Raw genomic sequence first — 25,218 nt, 5'->3', positions numbered from 1 at the left:
CGCGGAGAGCAGTGGCAGATGAAATACGGTGATAGCGAAGACAGCGTGAGGAGGAGGGTGCAGCAGAATGACGTAAAGCCCCTTAAACTTCGTAAAGAAGTGCCATGCTTTGAAGAATGCCACCTCTTCCTCGCGTGCTCTGGCCGAGGCCGACGCCGCGTCGCTATTGGCCTGATAGCATCACGTGGGGCCTCGCGCCGTGCATCACGCCATTTTTGCTCGAGAAGCGTCTACGGAGTGGCGAGGAGCGCATGTTGGCGCCGTTGCTACGCTCGAGCTACGCCACGGCGTTGCTACGCCACGGTCGAGGAGGGAGCGTGAAAGAGAGGAGAAACGAGGAGGAGGGAAGGCGGAGAAGGAGAGTGTCACTACTTTACGAAGTTTAAGGGCCTTTAGAGTCACGAGGCGGAAAGCGGAGGAGGAGGGTAGTGTGGAGCAGGACGAGCTTTGCGGCAACTTCGGCTACGAGATGGCGACAGAGTATAGCGCGCGTCGTCTGTGTGGAAACAAAGCACTGCATGAGTGGAAGTCTGTCTGCGGCGGCTGCTGTGAATCGCGCCCCTCTCGCGATCTCCCGATTAGCGAGGCAGTCCTACCCCATGTAGAGAGCTGCGCTCAAATTTCGCATTAGGAAGTATCGCAAAGGCCGCTGCCTACTTTAAGCGTGTCTGCAACTCTTAATCTTCTCCAACAAATTTTCGAATTCATTTCAAATGAGCGGATTGTGGGTAAAGAGGCCAGAATGAAGTTCCAGCGTGAGAAAGCTGCACTCAAACTTCGCATAAGGAGTACCGTAATCGTCGGCAAATTCTTTGCTGTCGGCGTCGCTGTGATGCTCCGTATAAAGTTCAAGTTGGATAACATAGCGGACGCCCGACTGTTCTTTATGCTCCTGGCTGCATGAAATGTAAACATGAACTATCGCGCTTTCTTACTATAAAATATGGCAAGCCACTAAAGAAATTCCGCACAACCCATCTCACGATGACTGCCGTCGGTAGTGCGTTGAGCACTGAATCAATATAAAAAAAAATTATGGGGTTTTACGTGCCAAAACCACTTTCTGATTATGAGGCACGCCGTAGTGGAGGACTCCAGAAATTTCGACCACCCGGGGTTCTTTAACGTGCACCTAAATCTAAGCACACGGGTGTTTTCGCATTTCGCCCCCCATCGAAATGCAGCCGCCGTGGCCGGGATTCGATCCCGCGACTTCGTGCTCAGCAGCCCAACACCATAGCCACTGAGCAACCACGGCGGGTCCTGAATCAATATAGCGACACAACGTATATTGACACCGTTGGAACGAATTATGTACGACGCTTTTATTGCACCGGGACTCCTCTTTCGCGATTGGATGGGATGGATGGATGGATTGATAGATGTTAGGAGCACCCCCCTTTGGAACGGGGCGGTGGGTTGCACCACAGAGCTCTTGCTATTGTACTACTTGATGTCCTACCTAAGTAAAAAAAATAAGGAATAAAAGAAAAATAAACACCCGATGAATTCCCATAACCAAATTTTCTGACCCTATATTGTGCCCTTCGTTTTTGTACGTCTCCGGTTTTTTGTCGTTTCCCTACTTTTCTTCCACCAACCTTCCGATCGCCTCTTACTAATCTCTATTATGAACATGTTTACTTTCCCCCTGCTCTCGCTGTACTCAAGGGCTTCAAGGAGCCCATTGGTGCCTAAATCGACCGCTGGGCAGATATCTTCACATTCTAATAAAACATGCTCCATCGTTTCCCTAGCTTTACCGCAGCAAGCACATGCTTCTTCTTCCTTCTTGTATCTCGCTTTATGGGTGCGTGTTCTAAAGCATCCCGATCTCGCTTCGAAAAGTAATGGGCTTCCCTTTGAGTACACGTAAATTGTTTCTCTGCTGATTGCATTTTTCCCGCTGAAGTAGTTAGTCATGGCAGGTTTCTTTTCCATTGCCGCCACCTATGAGATTATTTCAGCCTCTCTGACTTCCCGCTTAACGTTCTTTGTTGCTGTGTTGCCTAAGAACACTCTGCACCACCTAGCGCCTTGCGAACTCACCGTGTACAACTAGTACACCAAAATATGTGCTTCAAAGGAATTAACAAAAATATAATTATTTTAATGAAGTTAATTACTCAATTACGTACTTTGATTTTTCGTAGAAGTAATGCCCGCCTCACCGACTAATTTAGCGCTCAAGGGTTAGAAGTGCGCTATCTGCCACAGGTATTTTTTTTTAATTTTGGTGCAGCTAAAGATAAAACTATGCATACATACATACATACATACATACATACATACATACATACATACATACATACATACATACATACATACATACATACATACATACATACATACATACATACATACATACATACATACATACATACATACATACATACATACATACATACATACATACATACATACATACATACATACATACATACATACATTAGTATGGCTAGCTCCCGGAAAGTGCGTGAAGTATCCTAAGAATGCCAACGAATTACGATCACTCTTCGTAGACACTGCGAAGTTTCTCGCGGCGAGTGCATACCCGGAGATGTTGCGCATCAGCTGGTCCCCGAGCAGCTTGTACAGACTGAGCGGCTGTTCGCGGCACCTCGCGAAGCGCTTGAAGATGTCCTGCACCGTGTCCGCGCTGACGTGAGACAGGGCCTGCCGGGTGCCGTTGACGATTTCCCACTCCCGCGCAACTTTCATCCCGAACCTGGGCCGACATTGAGCGGTGAAGTTTCACCTATTCATTCGGTTATTTCTTTAGAGAGCTGTCTGCGCGCTTTATCATAAAGCCTTCAGCATAGAGTGGACGATTGTCTCGCAGAAGAAGCACCGATATATGTTATACAGATATAAATAAGCAAGCATTAAACGCTGAGCCGGAGAGAAAAAAATAAATAATCAGAGCAAAGGGAGTACATACTACACCATTGGTATATTTCACTCAGTTCGAAACTCTAGGACGATAAATCCCGCTAACGGTTATAGTTCAGGACAGTTAGCTGTTGGTCCATGATGTTCCAGGGCAAATAACAGCGCCAGAAAACGGGCTCTTTTTCTTGAGACGTTTCTTGCAGTTCTCTATTTTTTGTCTTCTTTCTTTTTTCTCTTTATTTTCAAAACGTCAGAATCATAATGAAATAATTATTACGCACGCAGTTAAGTAGTGACACCATGATTTCCAGCCGTAAAAAAAGACAACAAAAACGGTTGTACTTACTTAGGAACTGAATACTGGTAAGTGCGATTCTCAGACGGGACAGAAGATAGACACATAAGCACAGGACAAGCGCTATGTGTCTATGTGTCTATCCTGTGTCCCGTCTGGAAATTGAGCTTACCAGTATTCAGCTCCTAAGCATAGACCGACTAGCCCAGCAATAAATTTTGGAAAACGTTGGTCTTGCTTCTTTCTCGTCTGTCTGATTTCTTCCTTAACTTTTTTTTTTACCACTGCAAATCCTGGTGCTTTACTGGATCGATACATAGAGTTTTCTACTAAAATTATTCCACAGGAAATCCGGCGCTGCGATGGTTCAGTTACTATGGCAGTGATAGTTAGTACAGGGATTTGTCTGGCCTTCATGCTTCTAGCTTTAGACGTTCTTGTGGCGTTGTTTACTATGCGTCATCTGATTTTATTCACCGACCAAGTTTTGCTAAACGAAGACTGCAATAAGACTCGTTGGACATGCACAGTCGCTGCAAGTATTGGCATTTATAACGCAATATTTGTTGAATGTGGTCAATTTGCAAAGCCGTGAGACCACTAGAAGTCCCAACTTTTCTTGCGCTGGCGTGAGGAAGCAACTTCAACGAGGTCGAACGTAAACGCATGAGGATGAACAGGTGACGCGCTAACTATATCCACTCTGAGGTGCTAGTATGCGCTTCACCTGTTCCGTCTCGTACGCTTGTGTTCGTCCTCGTTCGTCGTTTTCTCACGCCAGCGCAAGAAAAGGTGGGACTTCACCAACTAGCCCAATTTGCCGTTAGAAGCCACAGGGACGGAGTTATAAGGCAAGTTGACGTACTAGCGATCACTCGCAAGCTGGCTGAACCACGCTGCACGTAAAGAGCGCTGTATGGCCCTCTTTCCTCTTGTGCCTCTCATTTCTTGCGCACCTTGCGGTGTACATTTCGCACAGTACACTACGGATTTTGAGTAACTCCAGGTTCTTGCTTCCCTAAGCTCCACTGGCCTTCTCTTGGAACATATCGAGGCATATCCACCACACGAGGGGGGCAAACTTTATATAAGTAAAGAGCACACAACGAAGGGTGGTACAAAATGTGCATGGTGGAAGGCAATCTAGGGCAAGGGAAATTAGACTGCGGTTACTACATGCGAGACTCGCCTCGTGTACCGCAGGAAAGATCAACTCGCTTAGTATGACGGCCGTTTAAATACACAACACAAATCGTGATCCGGAAACCTGCGATACCGACATCAATTCTTCGGTTCTTCATTGGACTCTCGTGATATCAATCTATGTACCTGATGTCAGGCATCAGCCTCACCAGTGGCTATTGTTACATCACTGCTGCATCACTGTGGTACAATATCTTAAGTGAGACGGACGAATGAGGTACCCGAATCTTATCAGTGTACGCCTGACGAAAAGTAAACAGGCAATGGGCGCTAATACATAAAAGTTCCATTATGAATCATAAGTGTATCCCAGTGTGCTCCGTTGTCGGCTAAAGCAAAATCTACCGTCCACGGTGCTTCACTCAATAGGCTTTCTTCTTCCAGAAGAATGGAACGCCTGTCCCGCTCGTCACACTGGTACCAAGAGGGTTTTTGACAACAGTGAATGTCACAAGAGACGACGAGAAGAAACCATAAGACACGTAGGCTCGCCGTGCGCTCCGTTCTGCTCCGCAGACACAAATGAAGGCGCACCTGATCACGTCCTTGAAGGCAGGCGTTGTCGGGTCGGCCACCACGTCGCATGCGCAGCGCTGCAGCGTGAACCCCGTGATCACTCCGACGATGGTTAGTACCATACCGACTGCGAACGGCAGAAGGAACACGTGTGCACCCAGGAACAGGCACCAGCTGCTTTTGATGCGACGCTTTTCCTGTAAGCAGTGTGATCACCGGGCGTGTAGTCGGTAGGCCTCATAGCGCACTCCTATGAAATGTGCACGGTTGTGAACAGCGTAAACTTCTTATCTTTCTTTCTTTTATAAGCTTCTGCGTATGAAGATGAAGCTTTTCACCGTTAAGAAAATTTCACTTGACAGAACCACGACCTAATTATGAGGCACGCCGTAGTCGCGGACTCCGGATCTATTTCTACCTTCAAAGCTTCTTTGACGTTCACCCAACGCACGAAACGCGAGCGTTTCTGCATTTCATCATTATCATCATCATCATCATTATCATCATCATTATCATCAGTCTGGTTACGCCCACTGCAGGGCAAACGCCTCTCCCATACTTCTCCAACTACCCCGGTCATGTACTAATTGTGGCCATGTCGTCCCTACAAACTTCTTAATCTCATCCGCCCACTTAACTTCCTGCCGCCCCCTGCTACGCATCGCTTCTCTTGGAATCCAGTCCGTAACCCTTAATGACCATCGGTTATCTTCCCTCCTCATTACATGCCCAGCGCATGCCCATTTCTTTTTCTTGATTTCAACTAAGATGTCATTAACTCGCGTTTGTTCCCTCACCCAATCTGCTCTTTTCTTATCCCTTAACGTTACACCCGTCATTCTTCTTTCCATAGATCGTTGCGTCGTCTTCAATTTAAGCAGGATCCTTTTTGTAAGCCTCCAGGTTTCTGCCCCATAGGTGTGTACTGGTAACAGACAGCTGTTATACACTTTTCTCTTGAGGGATAATGGCAACCTGCTGTTCATTATCTGAGAATACCTGCCAAACGCACCGCAGCCCATTCTTATTCTTATGATTATTTCAGTCTCATGGTCCGGATCCGCGGTCACTACCTGCCCTAAGTAGATATATTTCCTTACCACTTCCAGTGCCTCGCTACCTATCGTAAACTGCTGTTCTCTTCCGAGACTCTTAAACATAACTTTAGTTTTCTGCAGATTAATTTTTAGACCCACCCTTTTGCTTTGCTTCTCCAGGTCAGTGAGCATACATTGCAATTGGTCCCCTCAGTTACTAAGCAAGGCAATATCATCAGCGAATCGCAAATTATTAAGGTACTCTCCATTAACTCTTATTCCAAATTCTTCCCAATCCAGGTCTCTGAATACCTCCTGTAAACACGCTGTGAATAGCATTGGAGAGATCGTATCTCCCTGTCTGACGCCTTTCTTTATTGGGATTTTGTGCTTTCTTTATGCAGGACTACGGTGGCTGTGGAGCCGCTACAGACATCGTTCAGCATTTTTACATAGGGCTCGTCTACACCTTGATTTCATAATGCCTCCATGACCGCTGAGGTTTCGACTGAATCAAACGCTTTCTTGTAATCATTGAAATCTATGTATAAGGGTTGGTTATATTGCGCACATTTCTCTATCACCTGATTGATAATGTGAATATGGCCTATTGTTGAGTAGCGTTTACGGAATCCTGCCTTGTCCTTTGGTTGACAGAAGTCTAAGGTGTTCCTGATTCTATTTGCGATTATCTTAGTAAATACTTTGTAGGCAACGGAGAGTAAACTGATCGGTCTATAATTTTTCAAGTCTCTGGCGTCCCCTTTCTTATGTATTAGGATTATGTTAGCGTTCTTCCAAGATTCCGGTACGCTCGAGGTCATGAGGCATTGCGTATACAGGGTGGCCAGTTTTTCCAGAACAATCTGGCCACTATCCTTCAACAAATCTGCTGTTACCTGATCCTCCCCAGCTGCCTTCCCGCTTTGTATAGCTCTCAAGGCTTTCTTTACTTGTTCCGGCGTTACATGTGGGATTTCAAATTCTTCTAGACTATCCTCTCTTCCATTATCGTCGTGGGTGCTACTGGTACTGTATAAATCTCTATAGAACTCCTAAGCCACTTGAACTATCTCATCAATATTAGTAATGATATTGCCGGCTTTGTGTCTTAACGCATACATCTGATTCTTGCCTATTCCTAGTTTCTTCTTCACTGCTTTTAGGCTTCCTCCGTTCCTGAGAGCATGTTCAATTTTATCCATATTATACTTCCTTATGTCAGCTCTCTTACGCTTGTTGATTAACTTGGACAGTTCTGTCAGTTCTGTTCTAGTTCTAGGGTTAGAGGCTTTCATACATTGGCGTTTCTTGATCACATCTTTCGTTTCCTGCGATAACTTACTGGTATCCTGTCTAACAGAGTTATCACCGACTTCTATTGCACGCTCCTCAATGATGTCCATTAGATTGTCGTTCATTGCTTCAACACTAAGGTCCTCTTCCTGAGTTAAAACCGAATACCTGTTCTGTAGCTTGATCCGGAATTCCTCTATTTTCCCTCTTACCGCTAACTCATTGATCGGCATCTTATGTACCAGTTTCTTCCGTTGCATTGACCATCCTATGGTCAATGCAACGCACCTTACCTAGCACGTCCACATCTTGTATGATGCCAGGGTTAGCGCTGAGTATAAAGTCTATTTCATTTCTAGTCTCGCCATTCGGGCTCTTTTACGTCCACTTCCGCCTATCCCGCTTGCGGAAGAAGGTATTCATTATCCGCATATTATTCTGTTCTGCAAATTCTACTAATAACTTTCCCCTGCTTTTCCTAGAACCTATGCCATATTACCCCACTGACTTGTCTCGAGCCTGCTTCTTGCCTACCCTGGAATTGAAGTCGCCCATCAGTGTAGTGTATCTTGTTTTGACTTTACCCATCGCCAATTCCACGTCTTCATAGAAGCTTTCGCCTTGCTGGTCATCATGACTGGATGAGGGGCGCAGACCTGCACGACCTTCAAGTTGTACCTCTTATTAAGTTTCACAACAAGACCTGCCACCCTCTCGTTAATTCTATAGAATTCCTGTATGTTACCAGCTATATCTTTATTAATCAGGAATCCGACTCCAAATTCTCGTCCCTCCTCTAAGCCCCGGTAGCGCAGGGCGTGCCCGCTTTTTAGCACTGTATATGCTTCCTTTGTCTTCCTAACTCCTTTTGCCCTTCTTTTGTCCTGCATTTCATCCCCACCCAAATGTAGCCGCCATGGCCAGGTTCGAACCCGCGACCGCCATGCATGCACAGCCACCGAGCTACCGCGGCGGCCACGTCGCACAGATGACAGCTTGCAGCGCGAGAAGACACAGCCCAGAGAGCGGCGGAAGCCAAATGCGATCAACGCGATGAACACATTCACCGTGGCACTTCCGATAGCTTATCGCGAGGCAGGAGTGCCCGACATCTGAATATGTCCAAGCGCGCATGCTTCGCATGATTTGGCATGCTTGCCATCGAGATTAGAATTTAGCGTGAGCGTACCCGCGCTTCTGCTCGGAAAAGATCAGTGCGTAGTAGAGAGTTTTCTACAAATAATTACTAGCGGTAACTCTGGCGCCAGTGTCTACGGGAGCTCAAGCGCCATGGCGCTTCCGCCAACACCTGGAAGAATGCTGATTAATTGGCACGCAGATTTTCCTAACCTTCTTCCTTATGGCTTCAAACAGCTTTGTGACTTTGCAGCCTCACCACTTTCGACAGAACAGTGCGCTGCCGCAATTCCCTGCGATTATGCATGTGCGCCGTCTTATTGCCCTCTGCGTTTGAAAAGTGGGATTGCCTCGGTCAGTGAAGGTGGATACAGCCTAGCAGTAAACAAGACCAAACGAACGTCTGAAGCCACAATCGCGAAGATGAGAAAAAATTCGTGTAATTCAACCGCCCTACCGCAGCGCCACAGTTCCCTCTAGTGACTTTAGTAGGAAACTCTGTTGTGCATGGCACTCAGAAGAAACCGATGCGTGGCTCCCTGCCGTTTTTAATTTCGTCTCATTTACATCGCAACTGAGCGGTAGGTGCGGCCGATGCTGCAGTGATAAATTGCACAGCGCCCTCTGGCAGGTGCGCGCAAGGCGCCCGTGACAAGACGTCCTCGGGCATTAGGCGTTAGCGGACGACGACGCAAGAACAGCATACGACGCAGGCACACAGTGCCACTTCCGAATGCTTTATCCTACACTGTACGAGGCCCACAAATACCGATAATTCTGCTGCTGAGGATCAGTGCGCAGTTGCGCCCAAGCTTCGCGCACTGATGCGCGAGACAAAATAACGCCGTGAGCGTGTACAGCTTTGAAAAGTGTAGCCGAATGGCCAAAGGGATAAACGTGGGGAAATTTTTGCAAAGCTAGAAAAGCTTGATCAACGCGTACGGATTTTCCGCCGCACACGTTTACGAATATCATGCGAGAATATTTATATCACTTATATCATATTCACCGCAAATAAGGACTCGGACAGCGGAAGAGAACACATAAACAACACGGGTGGTTTTTATGTGTTGTCTTCCGCTGTCCCCGTCTTTATTTGTGGTCGGTATGATATGCACTAAACACCAACTAGGCCAAACTGAAGTTCTTTTATAGCACTGATCGAGACACGGTACTGGGAACGCCGCAATATAGCCCACGCACTACCACAACGGAACCCAGCGACGGACTTTCTTGCGCACGAATGCTCCAGTAGCGGAGTACTGGAATGGAATAAAATATGAATATTTCAGATATGTGCGCTTCAAACATCGAACCGTGTAGCGACATAAATAAAGAAATAAGAAAAACACAAAGAGCGCGTGTATATATATATATATATATATATATATATATATATATATATATATATATATATATATATATATATATAAAGGGACATAGATAGATAGATAGATAGATAGATAGATAGATAGATAGATAGATAGATAGATAGATAGATAGATAGATAGATAGATAGATAGATAGATAGATAGATAGATAGATAGATACGCGACGACATGTGTTCGTGCTCCATCTGCAACCAGGTTTTCCATCCACTTTCATTTCCATTGATGTATCATTTCTTTAATTGAATTAATAAGCACCTGTCATTTCCCTTATGCTATCCTTGGTGTCTTTGTTTGTTGGGTTCTTATAATATGACTATTAAACATCGGGCCCTCGGTTTCCTTTCTTCTCGTTCATTATATATATATACAGGCCAGACCCAGGCCGAGACGTAGCAAATAAAGAATTTTTTTTCCGCACTCGTTTTTTATTTCGCACGTGCGTCCTCAACCTACAAGTGCCTGTTTAGGTACCGGATCCCGGGACTCTCACTTTACATACATACATACATACATACATACATACATACATACATACATACATACATACATACATACATACATACATACATACATACATACACACATACATACATACATACATACATACATACATACATACATACATACATACATACATACATACATACATACATACATACATACATACATACATACGCATTAAGAGACAAAGCCGGCAATATCATTACTAATATGGATGAGATAGTTCAAGTGGCTGACGAGTTCTATAGAGATTTATACAGTACCAGTTGCACCCACGACGGTAATGAAAGAGCGAATAGTATGGAGGAATTTGAAATCCCACAAGTTACGCCGGAAGAAGTAAAGAAAGCCTTGGGAGCTATGCAAATGGGGAAGGCAGCTGGGGAGGATCAGGTAACAGCAGATTTGTTGAAAGATGGTGGGCAAATTGTTCTAGAAAAACTGGCCACCCTGTATACGCAATGCCTCATGACCTCGAGTGTACCGGAATCTTGGAAGAACGCTAACATAATCCTAATCCACAAGAAAGGGGACGCCAAAGACTTGAAAAATTATAGACCAATCAGTTTACTGTCCGTTGCCTACAAAGTATTTACTAAGGTAATCGCAAATAGAATCAGGAACACCTTAGACGTCTGTCAACCACAGGACCAGGCAGGATTCCGTAAAGGCTACTCAACAATAGACCATAGTCACACTATCGATCAGGTGACAGAGAAATGTGCTGAAAATAACCAACCTTTATATATAGCTTTCATTGATTACGAGAAAGCATTTGATTCAATCGAAACCTCAGCAGTCATGGAGGCATTACGGTATCAGGGTGTAGACGAGCCGTATGTAAACATACTGAAAGATATCTATAGCGGCTCCACAGCCACCGTAGTCCTCCATAAAGAAAGCAACAAAATCCCAATAAAGAAAGGCGTCAGACAGGGAGATACGATCTCTCCAATGCTATTCACAGCGTGTTCACAGGAGGTATTCAGAGACCTGGATTAGGAAGAATTTGGAATAAGAGTTAATGGAGAATACCTTAATAATTTGCGATTCGCTGATGATATTGCCTTGCTTAGTAACTGAGGGGACCAATTGCAATGTATGCTCACTGACCTGGAGAAGCAAAGCAAAAGTGTGGGTCTAAAATTAATCTGCAGAAAACTAATGTAATGTTTAACAGTCTCGGAAGAGAACAGCAGTTTACGATAGGTAGCGAGACACTGGAAGTGGTAAGGGAATATATCTACTTAGGGCAGGTAGTGACCGCGGATCCGGATCATGAATCGGAAATAATCAGAAGAATAAGAATGGGCTCGGGTGCGTTTGGCAGGCATTCTCAGATCATGAACAGCAGGTTGCCATTATCCCTCAAGAGAAAAGTATACAAAAGCTGTGTATTACCTGTACTCACGTACGGGGCAGAAACCTGGAGACTTACGAAAAGGGTCCTGCTCAAATTGAAGACGACGCAACGAGCTATGGAAAGAATGACGGGTGTAACGTTAAGGGATAAGAAAAGAGCAGATTGGGTGAGGGAACAAACGCGAGTTAATGACATCTTAGTTGAAATCAAGAAAAAGAAATGGGCATGCGCTGGGCATGTAATGAGGAGGGAACATAACCGATGGTCATTAAGGGTTACGGACTGGATTCCAAGAGAAGCGATGCGTAGCAGGGGGCGGCAGGAAGTTAAGTGGGCGGATGAGATTAAGAAGTTTGTAGGGACGACATGGCCACAATTAGTACATGACTGGGGTAGTTGGAGAAGTATGGGAGAAGCCTTTGCCCTGCAGTGGGCGTAACCAGGTTGATGATGATGATGATGACACACACACACACACACACACACACACACACACATATATATATATATATATATATATATATATATAGCTACAAGACAGAAACCATCTTTAAACAACGCGCGCAGCTTCGTGCGCCCTATAAGAGGGCAACGGTGTATTGGTGATAAAGACGAAGGCATAATGGCACGTGCATTCACCGCACGCACTCACATCGCATGTGACCGTTGTCGGGGATATACCAGAAGAAGAAGGAGAAGAGGTGAAGCGAAGCTCTAGAGAGAAAGAAAATGCGGAAAAACCGTACGTTTACGCGTAACAAGAAAAAAATCTCAGCAAATTTCATTACCAGCTCAAAAACAAAGCTGTCACCGAAATCGAAAAATATAAATATCTTGGCGTTACCCTTACCATTAAGCTCGCATGGTGATCCCCGCTTCTTTTTAAGCATCAGGTTCATTTCATGCAACATTAGTTACACCTGTCAGTATTTTCTTTTTGCTTGCTGTAGTACCCCTTCTGCTTGGACCAAGGTATTGGAATGCAGTATTACTAAATAATTTAAAATAAAAGAAGGCATTTCTATATCCTGTTATATATCTATATATATATATATATATATATATATATATATGTTATTTACATGTATATATGTATATATATATATACAGCAGCCTATATATTATATAGGCTGCTGAGCACGAGGTCGCGGGATCGAATCCCGGCCATGGCGGCCGCATTTCGATGGGGGCGAAATGCGAAAACACCCGTGTACTTAGATTTAGGTGCACGTTAAAGAACCCTTGGTGGTCAAAATTTCCGGAATCCTCCACTACGGCGTGTCTCATAATCAGAAAGTGGTTTTGGCACGTAAAACGCCATAATTTAATTTATATATATATATATAATGACTGATAAGGAGATATTTATTGTAAGGGAAAAAGATTAAGAGGTCGTCCTGAACTAGTGTTCTAGCATACCAGGCGTCGAAAAAAAGCCAGAGCGACGACGATGGTCATAAGGTTCATAAAGGGGAACACGAGCCGGGAACTGAACCCGCGATGCGGACGTACCGCGTCGCCGGACCAGTTGAACAAGGCGACGCCCGTCGAGTAGAAGGTGACGATCAGGAAGAACACTGAGCTGAGGCCCACGCCGACCAGGCTGTTGAGACCCGCGAAGGGCTCGACGAGGCCTACGTAGTCACCGTAGCGCCGGCTGACCATCGAATTCAGGGCGTCCGGCTCGCGGGCCCACGAAGCCGCGAAGCGTTCCACCAGGTCCACGAGGTCGCTGCCGAAGTACTCCACCTCGAGCTTGATGTCTGCAGCAGTCGATGTCCGAAGCATTGAGTCCGTGACGTGTTTCCGGCACTGCGATTGCTTCCTTCGGCAAAAGTATGTCTTTCGAAATTTATTTCTGTTACTATACGGGGCAACCGTCATTGGGGCGTACACTTGGACACCACCTATGTCCCTCGATAAGCTTTCTTCAAAACTTTCAGCGACAACCTTTGGGGAACCACATTTAATATTTACTGGAAAACTTACTGGACGGAATTCAGACTTAGCGCACATGGGAACGACGCTTATCACGTGGCTTTACCTCAGGTACGTTCGTCGATTCGACTGCACCACATGAACCAGTTCACGAGATGCTGCGCTTTGCCATTCGTTTAAACGGTCAAGCAATGGCGTCCTCTGAACCGCGCCGTTCGTTTCAAAAGGTGCAAGTGGTTTTGCTATTCTGCGGCACCCACTCTGTACTGTCGGAGCCAACTTCTTGGCGCTGACGTCGCAGCTCGGCAGACGATGCAGCGCACGCGCGCAAGCGCCGTCGGCAACCCGATCACGCGCTGTGTCCGCCGCCGTGTCGGCGCACGCGAGGGGCGCACTTACACCTCGGAAGCCGACTGACCAGCGGGGGACCTCTTTATTCGGAGCGCCATCAAGGCATTATTGCAGAGGGCGACTGTTCATAAAACAAGTCGACATTGTCTCAGTCATCGTTCGGCTGACAAATTATTCCACTCTTCGATGGTCCGGGCAAAATATGAATACCTGAACAGGTTCGTCCTGGAGTGATACAACCTAACCTTGCAATCACGATCTTTGTGCGATGAAACATACCGCGGACGATAAAAATACGTCCTGGGAGAGATTCCAAATTCATGGTGATATATTTGATGAAACAGCTTAGGGCGTGGATTCCCACGCCGCCGCGCTAGAGAAACCGAGCCGAGGTCTCCCTTCATTTTGGTAACACTTGACTACCGGTCGTATTTCCCCAGGACACACCATGCCGCGACCGACTACATGCGTTCAAGAGCATTCAATGTGCAGTGGGTACAGTATCCCACATAGGAAATGCGAATTCCAAAACAGGCAACACATGTGTTTTGTATACGACTTTTACCTCTCTACTCGGACGTTTTAACTTACGATTTATAAAACCAAGAGAGCGCCCCACCCTTCCAACTAAATTATTAATGTATTCTGACCATGAGTCATCTTGCACAACCAGACGCCTAAGTATTTTACTCTTGGTATATCTCTTTGTTCCTGGCTGCTTAATGCTTATTTTGTCTTTATTTTGTCAATTTTCTTTGTAAAAGACACGTGTGCTCATTTTCCCGTGTTTGAGGGCATCGATTCTTCCATCGGCTTCCAATCGGCACCGAGAAGCGTACAGTCATATTCGTCGTGCACATTTGAATAAAAGACACAATTATCTGCGTATAATCGCATTTTACAGGACAGGCCATTGGATGTATCATCGATGAAGATAAGGAAAAGAAGACGACAGTCCTGCGGCGCACCAGATATGACATTTACTTCTTGTCAGCACGTACCGTTTAGCGCAACTGCTTGTTTCTTTTGAACCAAAAAATCTGCAATCCACTTCACCACTGCTCTGTTAGTGTTTATGTTAACTAGTTTGTGCAACAAATGCGGTACCGTACCATATGCTTTACAGAAATTCCAATATAAACAATTAGTTTCGTTTCCTCTATCAAGGCACAAAACTACAGCGTCATAAAATTCAAGCAGTTGTGTAGTGCAGAAAAACACTTTCTAAAACCCATGCTGATGAGCCAAAAAAATTATTTGCATTGAGGTGTTTCGCTAACCCACAGTACATAATGTGCTCGAGAAGCTTACAGCATATAGGCGTACGCGAAATAGGCCCGAAATTCGATACGCTTTTAGAACCACTTTTGAACACCGATACTTCACTAGCTGTTTTACACTCAACCGGAATTTCGCCCTTCCCAAGTGATTTATACATTACGCAGAAGTAATTTGCTACTGCTACAGAACATCTTTTTAATACTCGGGTTAGGTGAGAGTCCATCTGGAACTGTCGCTCTGGATGGATCGATAGATTGTCATAACTTAGTTAAGCCATTAGCTGATACTTCGATTAGGGTTGAAGAATGGCAGATTTCCCAGGGAAGAAGTAATACGGATTCAAAATATTTATTGAAAGGGTCTGGATTTTGCAGCGTCGTCAGTCACAAGTTTACCTTCGTGTAGTATATCTAGAATGCCGATGTTATCTTTGCCGCATCGTCTCATAAGTATTCGGAACCACTTTTTGCTCGATTTAAAAGCAGATGCCAAGTTCTCAAAGTATTTCTTGCGTCTAACCCGGGCCTCTTCCTTGCACAATAATTTTAAATCATGTAGCCTGAGAAAGCCATACTTATCTTATTTGCGTAATATGTGGAAAACGCACTGTGACGCTTGTTCATCATGCGAATTGGAGAGCCGTTTATCCACGGCTTCACCCCACTCTTTAGTTTTCAACATGAGGTGCAATGTATGTAAGCGTTAACAAGCTTAAATACCCTTCCTTTAAATACCAGCCAAAATTCATTGACATCTAGGTCACCAGCCATGCATTCGAACGACAAAAAGTTTTGCGTAAGCTTTTCAGAAGCTATTGCCCAGTCCCCCTTTTCAAAAAAGAAAACTTTCCTGTATTCTTTCTTTTTCTTTCGGACAGAACATGTACATATATCTGCAGCAACAGCCCACTGGTAACTAATGCCGGGGACAACCCTTACTTCTTTCACTACACCAGGCGCGTTGCAAAGCAGCAAGTCGAGAATAGAACGAGTCGGTTCCGAAACACACTGTAAGAAACCAAAGGTATCAGCGTTTTCAGTTTGCATTACACAGTGCCGCCAGAATTATGACACGCATCATTCAGCCAAGTACAATCCGGTGCAGTAAATTCATCACACAGCAGTATAAATTCTAAAAAGGAATACACAATCCTATGCAACTCACCAGGCAGGTACCCGGGATTTTTTTTCGGGGGGGGGGAGGGGGGTGCAAGCCAAGGTAACTTTTCTATGCAATTGAGGGGGGGGGGGGGGTACCTTTACTAGTAGATATGTGAATAACGCCCACGATTCGCCATAAAAAAGTGTAAACCCACAAAAGAGAAATGAAATAAGGTTTGTTTTACAGCTACGCCTATGCGATACCCCTCTCCTTTACTTGGCAAACAAGGAACCCTGTCAAATGGACTCGCTCATTAAAGAAGTGCAGGAAGAACAGTGTCAAGGACAAGTAAATAACCGAAAGCGTAAAATAAAGATTACTTTAGTAGAATACAACTTTAAAAAATACAGCAGTTGGCAACCACGGCACATGGACCGCGCGTAGTTGTGTTACTCCGCCAGCCAATCACAGAAGCAAACAAAATCGTCATCATGCGGCCTTTTCAACATGGCGTCGTACTTGATACCTTCAGAGCGTCTGCTGTTCTTGAAGAGCCTTTTCACCGGCGGAAGCAATGAGGTGTGCAACAGACATGGACAAAGTGTATGGACTCTGAGCATTTCACTTCAAAAGTCTGCAGTGCAGTTCATTTCACTGTTGAATCCGTTTTACTCATGAAACTTCACTGCCAACTGAAGTGAAACTTGACAATAAATAATTGCAGCGAAGCAAGCATGTTATTTCAGTTCAATAAAGAATTAGACTTTCGCCATTCTCCTATAATAGGCGAGGGAAAAGTTCTAAATTTACGCGTTACTAATTTTATTTTTGTGGTTACCGCCTTATTTGGGTAACAGGAAAAGTTTGAAGTACGGATTATTTGCAGCCTCGCGGAGGAACAGTGGCTGGCTTAAGTTGTAGCCGACTATAGTAGCGCTTGTTCAATGCGCTCTGGAAGAATTATAGAGAAATATCTATTTGCGGAACAATCACAGTTCTTTTGGATCCCTCGCTTACTGATCTACCAAGTGCCACAACCAACTCGCATATTTATTTGGGAAGTTACGTAGCGATGCGTTGTCGCCAGTCCCGTACAAGCGCGTAGGGCGCAGGACGCTGGTATTCTAAACGTACTGCGCCCACCGCAGAAGGTTAGGAAGACACCTATATATATAAGCACAGCAGAGAAGAGGCTACGTCAGGCGGGTCGAATGATAACTGTATAAGCGTCATTCAGTACACGCGAAATTGTTCTCCACTTCAGGCGGCGTTTTCTCTACTTCCTAGTTAACTAAAAAAATGTTGATCCATAAATATTTTCGTAAACAATGGGTAAATTTGTTAATTTTCGCTTTTCCTTCCTGTTTGGCTGTTGCCTCGGCTCTCTCCCTTAGTAGATCGCTTAATTTCTCAACTCCTTGCGACTCTTCTTTCCAGTTGGCAATTTTGCACGAAAAGAGCTGTACAATTAGGGAACAACCAGACGAGTTAATGGGTGAAAGTCGTATTGCCTATGAGTTTAAGGGTTATTGCAGAGTTTGATGATGGACGCTGTCTTGCATTATTTTATTTTCCACCTTATCTAACCCATAGCACGGGCGTATGGTTTCAAGGATCTGTCAGCGTTTCGACGAGCTGTCACTCGATGAAATAATGAAGCAAAGGGAAAAGTTAAACGCAAGTGGCGTTTTCTCCGGCCGCAGCTCGTTCTACGTGCATACAGACCCGCTGACCACGAGCCGAATCCCTTTCCTGGTCCCTAGATCAGTCTAAACAAAGAATGTTGAACTAACGAACCAACAGCGATGCGTGTGACCGTTGAATAGACGGTGACAACTGAATGCATCTCGAGTGAATCGCGTGGTCACCGAATCGATGAGGAAACTGGCCTTCACATCCCAGTAGATGCCGATAACTACCCCATCCAAAAGGAGTGAAAAAGGCAGCAAAATGTTGACTGCCGAATAGCTGTCAAGTCTCAACGTTGATTTGGCGGCGATTTAGGAATGTGTTTGAGAAGTGGCGGCGTGGACGGTGAGTGTGTGTGTGTGTGTGGGGGGGGGGGGGGGGGGGGGGGGAGTATGCGTCCCAATTTCGGGAGGAAAGCCTGGGCCCCCCGGCCCCCCCCCCCCCCCCCCCCCCCTTGGGTACGTGCCTGCAACTCACCCAGTACAGTAGGATCGCTCTTGGAGGGGCGGTAAAAGGCGCCGACACCAAATTTTGATCCATCGATTTGTACAGTGCGTCACCGAATTGATTCTGTTGCATTTCTGTCAACGTGAATTTCATTGTTTGCAGTAGGCGCGATACAAGAACAAATACGCATCTACCATGTATGGACCCTTGCAATACACTTACAAAAAATATGCAAACATTTGGTTGTCAGAGATTGCTTCGGCAAGCCATGACTCAGTCCCAACTACAATACTGGCTCCAATTGAACTGATCCATCCATCCAAATCTATTTTATTTTTAACGCTTCGACAATTTACATTGGGGATTAGCAGCTTACGATTTACCCGTGAATAACTGGTGCTTAACTGGCGAAACAGATTGAGTAACACTGTTACACGCATACACTTATCCATCAATGATCAATTTATCGTAAGACAACTACACCACGTGTCCATCCTGTTTTCTCTTCCTTTTTGCGCACTCCCAGAGATGCTGATGTTTTATTCACACCTCTCTAGAATAGTCATCGTTGTGGGATAGAGCTGTCCCTTCAATTTACGCGCATTGCCAAATAACACCGCCTTGCCGTAGAAAAAAAAAGTACAATGACTGGTCTCTTTTTTTCCTCCATTTCTAGATCCTATGCGATGGATACGCTCTTAGCAAGGGCCCTTTACACCCATATTTTCCTCAAATACGCTAGTGATTACGTTCTCTTTCAAAGAAGCTGAAGTTTTGTTCAGTACCTCTTTGATCCCAGAGATAACTAGATTATTGAGTCGACTACGATTTTCTGCACATGCACAATTACTTTTAATCATGTAGACAATTATGTTTTCTTTGTAATGTTCTGAAAACCATCGAATGTTGCGAGGTCAATTAAATAATAAGGTTCAGAGTCCGCAAACTTCAAATATTATTTTCGACTCCATGGGATTCCTTAACGTTAAAATTTCTTTCTGGGCGAGTTGGTGCATACTTGATTTGAAAATTGTAACAGCGCTAACACATGTAACCACAAAAGAAGTGCATTCCAATACTGTAAAAAGATCTACAGCTTCGCACTGTTTTGAATCATCTCTTCAATATCGTGCCCGCACCTAATGGAGCAATATTTTGAGAATCAGGCCAGCTGACTTTTGGCGGCGGGGTTGCCCTGGTCGATTTTGATTGCTGTGTCTGAGACCCTCTTTCAAAAGCTAAAGCTAGGATCGCAAAGAAAAGATGACCCTGCGAAGACCCACAAGCCTTTCGTAGTGCCGTATACCTACACAAGACTTCGCACAATCTCAAGAAGGTCGCCAACAGGCATGGGGTGTCCGTTGTTTTTTCGGCACCCAACAAGCTGGCACAATTATGCCCACGAATCTGCAACTCCAAAAATGAGGTTTTCATGTAAAACATGACAAACCGTTCGTCAAGTGTTCCAAGGGAGTGGTCTACGCTATTCCCTTGAAGTGTGGAATGCTTTATGTCGGCCAAACCGGCCGCTGCATCAATGACCGCTTCGGGGACCATGTCCGAAATTTAAGTGATTTAAAGGACCAGTACGCGAATTTGGTCGCGCACATAATTAAATGCAGAGGTTGCGAGTCTCGGCTGGGAGAAACAGAGATTCTCGGTAAGAGTACCAGTTTGGAAGCATTCCGCATAAATAAATATGGCAGCAAGTGCGTAAGCTCAGTATCGTTATTTGCTGGAGAGCTTGAGTTTTTAGAAGCGACCGCTTACTGAGCATGTGTTGGTGGGCTAGACAAGCACGTAGTGCGCCTACGAGCTTGTCTCGTGTCCCCTTCTTCGTGTGTTGTTGTATTCGGCGCCGTCTTTGTAATCACGCTTACTGAATTGATTGTCTGTTAGTATATCTTGCCTTTTTCTAGCTTTGTTTTCTGGTTCTGTTTCTGTTGATTGCCGGTACGTACGTTCATCGATGCGCAATGACATTTTCTTTTTTCGATAAGAAAAACAGCGCTTGTGTCTCGTCCTTGTTCTTTTGTGGTTACATGTGTTAGCGCTGTTACAATTTTCGATTCTTGAACGGACACGTAAATTGGAGTACACCATAGTTCTTCTTTATTTTTTTATTTTTCATGTAACCTCATCGAAATGCTTTTCGTTGAACATTATGTTCGTGAGCAGAACGGTAAACAGATTGAACTACCAGCTAATGAATGGTTAAAGGCTAAATGCGACTGCTTATTGCTACACAAAAACTTTGCAGAAAGAAATGAACTTCAGAAAGGCTAATGTTACTATTTACGCAGTGATCCGAAGCCAGAAAGACGAAGTTTAGTCAAATTCGTGTAGATGTGACTTCCCTCACGTTTCCCTCTGGTTTATTTCCCTAATGATCCTAACAGAGAGAGTGTAAGAGTGGGGATGAAGATTAATATGCAAAAGACAAAGATAATGATGAATGACCGGGCAAGAGAACAAGAGTTCAGGATCACCAGTCAGCCTCTAGAGTCTGCGAAGGAGTACGTTTACCTAGGTCAATTAATCACAGGGAACCCTGATCAGAACAAGGAAATTCACAGAAAAATAAAAGTGGGCTGGATCGCATACGGCAGACATTGTCAGCTCCTGACTAAAAGCTTACCATTATCACTGAAAAGGACAGAGCATAACCAGTGCACTTTACCGGTGCTGACATCTGGGGCAGAGACTTGGAGACTGACAAGGAAGCTTGAGAAAAAGTTAAGGACCGCACAAAGAGCTATGGAACGAAGAATGCTAGGCATAACCTTGAGAGACAGAAAGAGAGCGGTTTGGGTCAGAGAGCAAACGTGTACAGTCGATATTCTAATTGACATTAAGAGAAAAAAAAATGGCGCTGGGCAGGTCATGTAATGCGCAGGTTAGATAACCGTTCGACCATTAGGGTTGTAGAATACCCGGGTACCAAGAGAAGGGAAGCGCAGTAGAGGGAGACAGAAGACTGGGTGGAGCGATGAAATTAGGAAATTCGCGGGTGCTAGTTGGAATAGGTTGGTGCATGAAGGGTAATTGAAGATCGCAGGGAGAGGCCTTCGTCCTGCAGCAGACATAAAATAGGCTGATGATGATTATGAAGAAGATGCTGATGATTTAATTTAAAACTCTTAGTTCTTATTGGCCTTGCATGAAAATATACAACAGAAGAGTGCTGCAGTATTATCTATGCCGTTCGTGTTCGGACTTGTCGTTGATTGGCATTAATCGCCATCGAGGCTGAACTGCGATTCAGCAGTATACAATGCAGTGGAATGCCGCAGCTGTACTATCTGACGAGTGAAAAAAATGGCTGCGTCTGTCCCTACTTTACGAAAGCTATGCATCCAGTTATTGCAGATTCCTGCGACCATGCGGGCCATTAGGGCTAGATGAATAAGGTTCCTACCAACGAACGCTCTCACCACAAGTTGGCTGAATAAGCAGCTAAGCTTGTCAAAAAAATAGTTCGAAACAAGAGGAACATTCAGGCCGAACAATTTATCTAGAAATCAGAGCCCGTATTCAGAAAAGTTTTCTTACGTAATATCGATTTCTCATCAGCCAGTATCATATCCAACAATCACAAAATGTTTGCACAGTCTATAGATTCTAAAAGTCATTTTTTTCCTTCGATATCAAAGTATAGAAATAGATTGCGGACGTATGAGCCCACACTTCTTTCGCTATGACTGACTGCTGACTTTCTGGGAAACATCATCATCAGCCTATTTTATGTCCCCTGCAAGATGGAGGCCTCTCCCGGCGATCTCAAATTACCCCTTTCTCGCATCCTAAGCTTGCGGATTTTCTCATTTCATCACACCATCTCTAGTTGTCCGCCGTCAAGGAATGCTCGTCTTCTCGACACCCATCCTGTGACTTTACTGGTCATCTGCCTTGCACGCATTGCATGGCCTACTCGTGTCCATCGGCTAGTTCCGCTTGCTGTGTAATCCAAACCACTGTCTTTGTGGCTCTTAAGGTTGCGTCTAAAATTTTTCGTTAGATCGCTTTTTGCGTGGTCTTCACCTCCTACTCAAGCTTTTTTTTCTCAACCTCCAAGTTTCTGTCCCACATGTTAGCACCGCTAGAATACAATTGCACACTTCTCAAGGATAGCGTTAAGCTGCCGCTCACGAATAGGCAGTGCCTACCGTATGCTTTTGAACCCATTATTTCTTTATGTGTATCAACCACAGATACACTAAACATCCCAGTTGAGTTCGCTCAGAATTGGTAGACTAGTCTAAATATGTCAATTCACTCATATATTTATTTCATTCCATTACTTCTAAATTTACTTTGTAAATATATCTATACTTGTTTGTTTACTTTGAAACCCACTCTTTGCAATAACTTGTGCAAGGCTGACAGTATTTGCCAAATTACTTGATGAAAAAAGAGCGCTACGAAGACGAGGACGAAAGAACAAGACGTACGACAGACAAAGCGCCTTGTCTGTCGTACATGTTGTTCTTTCGTCCTCGTCTTCGTAGCGCTCTTTTTTCATCAAGTATGCTCAACCAACTCACCCACATCAAGCTTCTGCTGCTTCAGATTGCCAAATTAGAAAAAAAAACAATAAGCCGATGTGGGGCAGCCAGCACAGAAAGTGGCCAATGACGTGACAACGAAACTGCCACCGCGGTGATCGCCAATTGCGGACAACGCTCGTAAAAGAAAAGCTCTACGAACACAAGGCCATGTGTTTGTTGTAAAATTAAAGCATGTGCTTCGTAACTGCACTGCGTCCCGACTGGCACAACCCGACAACCGTGGCGCGGTTGGTAGAGCGTTAGCGTCAGTAACATGCGACACAGGGCACGAAAATCGCTCTTGGTACGTCACCCGTTTGCCTCTTTTTTTACCGCTACGGCAGTTAAAAGCTCGAAGCTGGCTTTGGAGCGTCCGTCTGGACTTTCAGATACGCCGTTGCACTCTCAGCTCCTCACAGTATGGCAAAGAGAAACACCACCGTTGAGCATCGGGCTCATGCCGCTGCGACAATGTGCTGTTGGAAGCCGGACGCACTAAACAATAAGCTATGGCATAATATTCGCGCTTGGCAATAGGCAGTGTCTAAAACGTGGATGCCAATATGTGTTTCCGGCTTCACAATCATTTCTGGCGCATGCAATCCGCAAGAGCGCAGCCTCTGAGATCTGTTTCTGTTATTCAAAGGAAACTTTCGCATAGCGTCAATTCGCCCACCACCTATTTTTAGCAGTGCTTTGTGCGTCACGCCTACTCTAGAGCTTGCTGGCGCCATGTGCATGTATCTAGGAGGCCGCAGCAACGCATACTGTAGCAGATGATGACGACGATCGTGAAGAAGTTGAGAAAATGGCGGTGGCAGCTGTGAGAGCCAAGGAGGTTAAAGAAAAAGTGCTGGAGTGGAAACGATGTCCCGAACGTGACGACTGACAGGAGGAGCACGATGAAACTATATATAAACGATAAAAAAAATGTTGAAGAAGCGCTTTTCGCACCCTTCTTACGAGTTAATCAACCTCCTTGGTTAATCATGGCCTATTTTTACCAAACAGATACTTATCTACGTGTATCACTGTATTACTGGTTTTAGTGGGAAATCTGACATACTGCATTGGGGAAAATGTCAGCAATATTCAAAAGAAATTATTATTTTCGTTGGGAAGAACCAGCTTTTATATTTATATTAGCCTAGCATTTCAATAACAGAGTCAAGTCACTTAATCTGTAAATCGAGATCACCCGTCAAGGCTCTATATTTCAGGTGAAGGAGGGGCACGCATTGACTTCACCTTTTCTAGTAAAAAGCCACGGGAGCTGTCATTCCAGCTGTTTCTTTCTTTAACATTCTTGGTGAGAGCTTGCTGGTGCAGCAGTAAATGAACTCGGAGTCGACTGATGTCGCCTTAGCGCCATTAAGACCTCCTTAACTTTCAGAGTCGGCAAAATAACACTCCTCTGATTTTTTCTCATTCTTTCTATTTAGCCCTGGGACTGATTCGCCGATACGCCGCAAACGACGCCACAAGTGCGTAAGAACATTTCGCACTACGCGGATTTTATTTAGATAAGGACCTACCTTTAGCCTCTGTGCTCAAGGCCTGTCGGACGCCTTCGGTGGACAGAGGCAGCTGAGCAGCCTGCGAGAAAGTGTGCGTTACTGTAGGTGTTTTGGAAATCACCAAAGTTCTCATAGCACGAAGGCTTTTGTTCCTTTCTTTTTCTAGTTTACGAACTCTCTGCATTTTTTTTTTCTTTCTTTTTGTAGTGCTTCAAGTACCTAAGTTGAAATTCTGCTTGCAACATAGATTACAGTATAGATTTAGTTATTCCTTAAGTTTAAAAGAAATCTTGCTTACACCGATTCAGCAGTATTCTGCGTTTCACATGTATTTGAATGGGCAACTCGGAGGTGCCTATCCGAGCTTCCTCTCGAGTCGGACAAGTTGTGCGGGGAGGCACACTTGTCCGACTGATTTCGCGTATCCCTTATTGCATGACTGGCCTTGCGTGATCCTGGCAAGCCATTTGTTGCTGCGCGCACACGTCTAGAGGACTACATAAAGCCGAATAAATCGTACTTTTTTGTTGTACCTCACCAAAAAGATTAAAAGAGAAAAAAAATCTGTGTTCAAGGGAAACAAACTATCATGGTGTATCACAATATAAAATAGTCAGCTGTACTACACACAAGGCGCTAAGCGATTTTCATACACCGTTCGACGACCCGTTGATTCGAGTAAAGTCACGCCAAGAGACGAGCGAAGCCAGCGGAGA

At 44.8% G+C, this 25,218-nt stretch overlaps 1 long non-coding RNA gene across 1 annotated transcript in view; it reads left to right on the top strand.

Moving 5' to 3' along the window:
* Positions 1-24,999, top strand: part of LOC129383310 (uncharacterized) — a 48,428-nt gene extending 23,429 nt beyond the window's left edge. The window contains exon 3 of the long non-coding RNA XR_008611177.2: positions 24,428-24,999. This is a non-coding gene — a long non-coding RNA (uncharacterized lncRNA). The remainder of the gene's footprint in view (positions 1-24,427) is intronic.
* Positions 25,000-25,218: the final 219 nt, after the last annotated feature.

This window comes from Dermacentor andersoni, chromosome 8, assembly GCF_023375885.2.
Source record: "Dermacentor andersoni chromosome 8, qqDerAnde1_hic_scaffold, whole genome shotgun sequence".
NCBI classification, from domain to species: domain Eukaryota; kingdom Metazoa; phylum Arthropoda; class Arachnida; order Ixodida; family Ixodidae; genus Dermacentor; species Dermacentor andersoni.
Note: the sequence above shows the minus strand (reverse complement) of the source record. Positions and strands in the feature narration are given on the sequence as shown.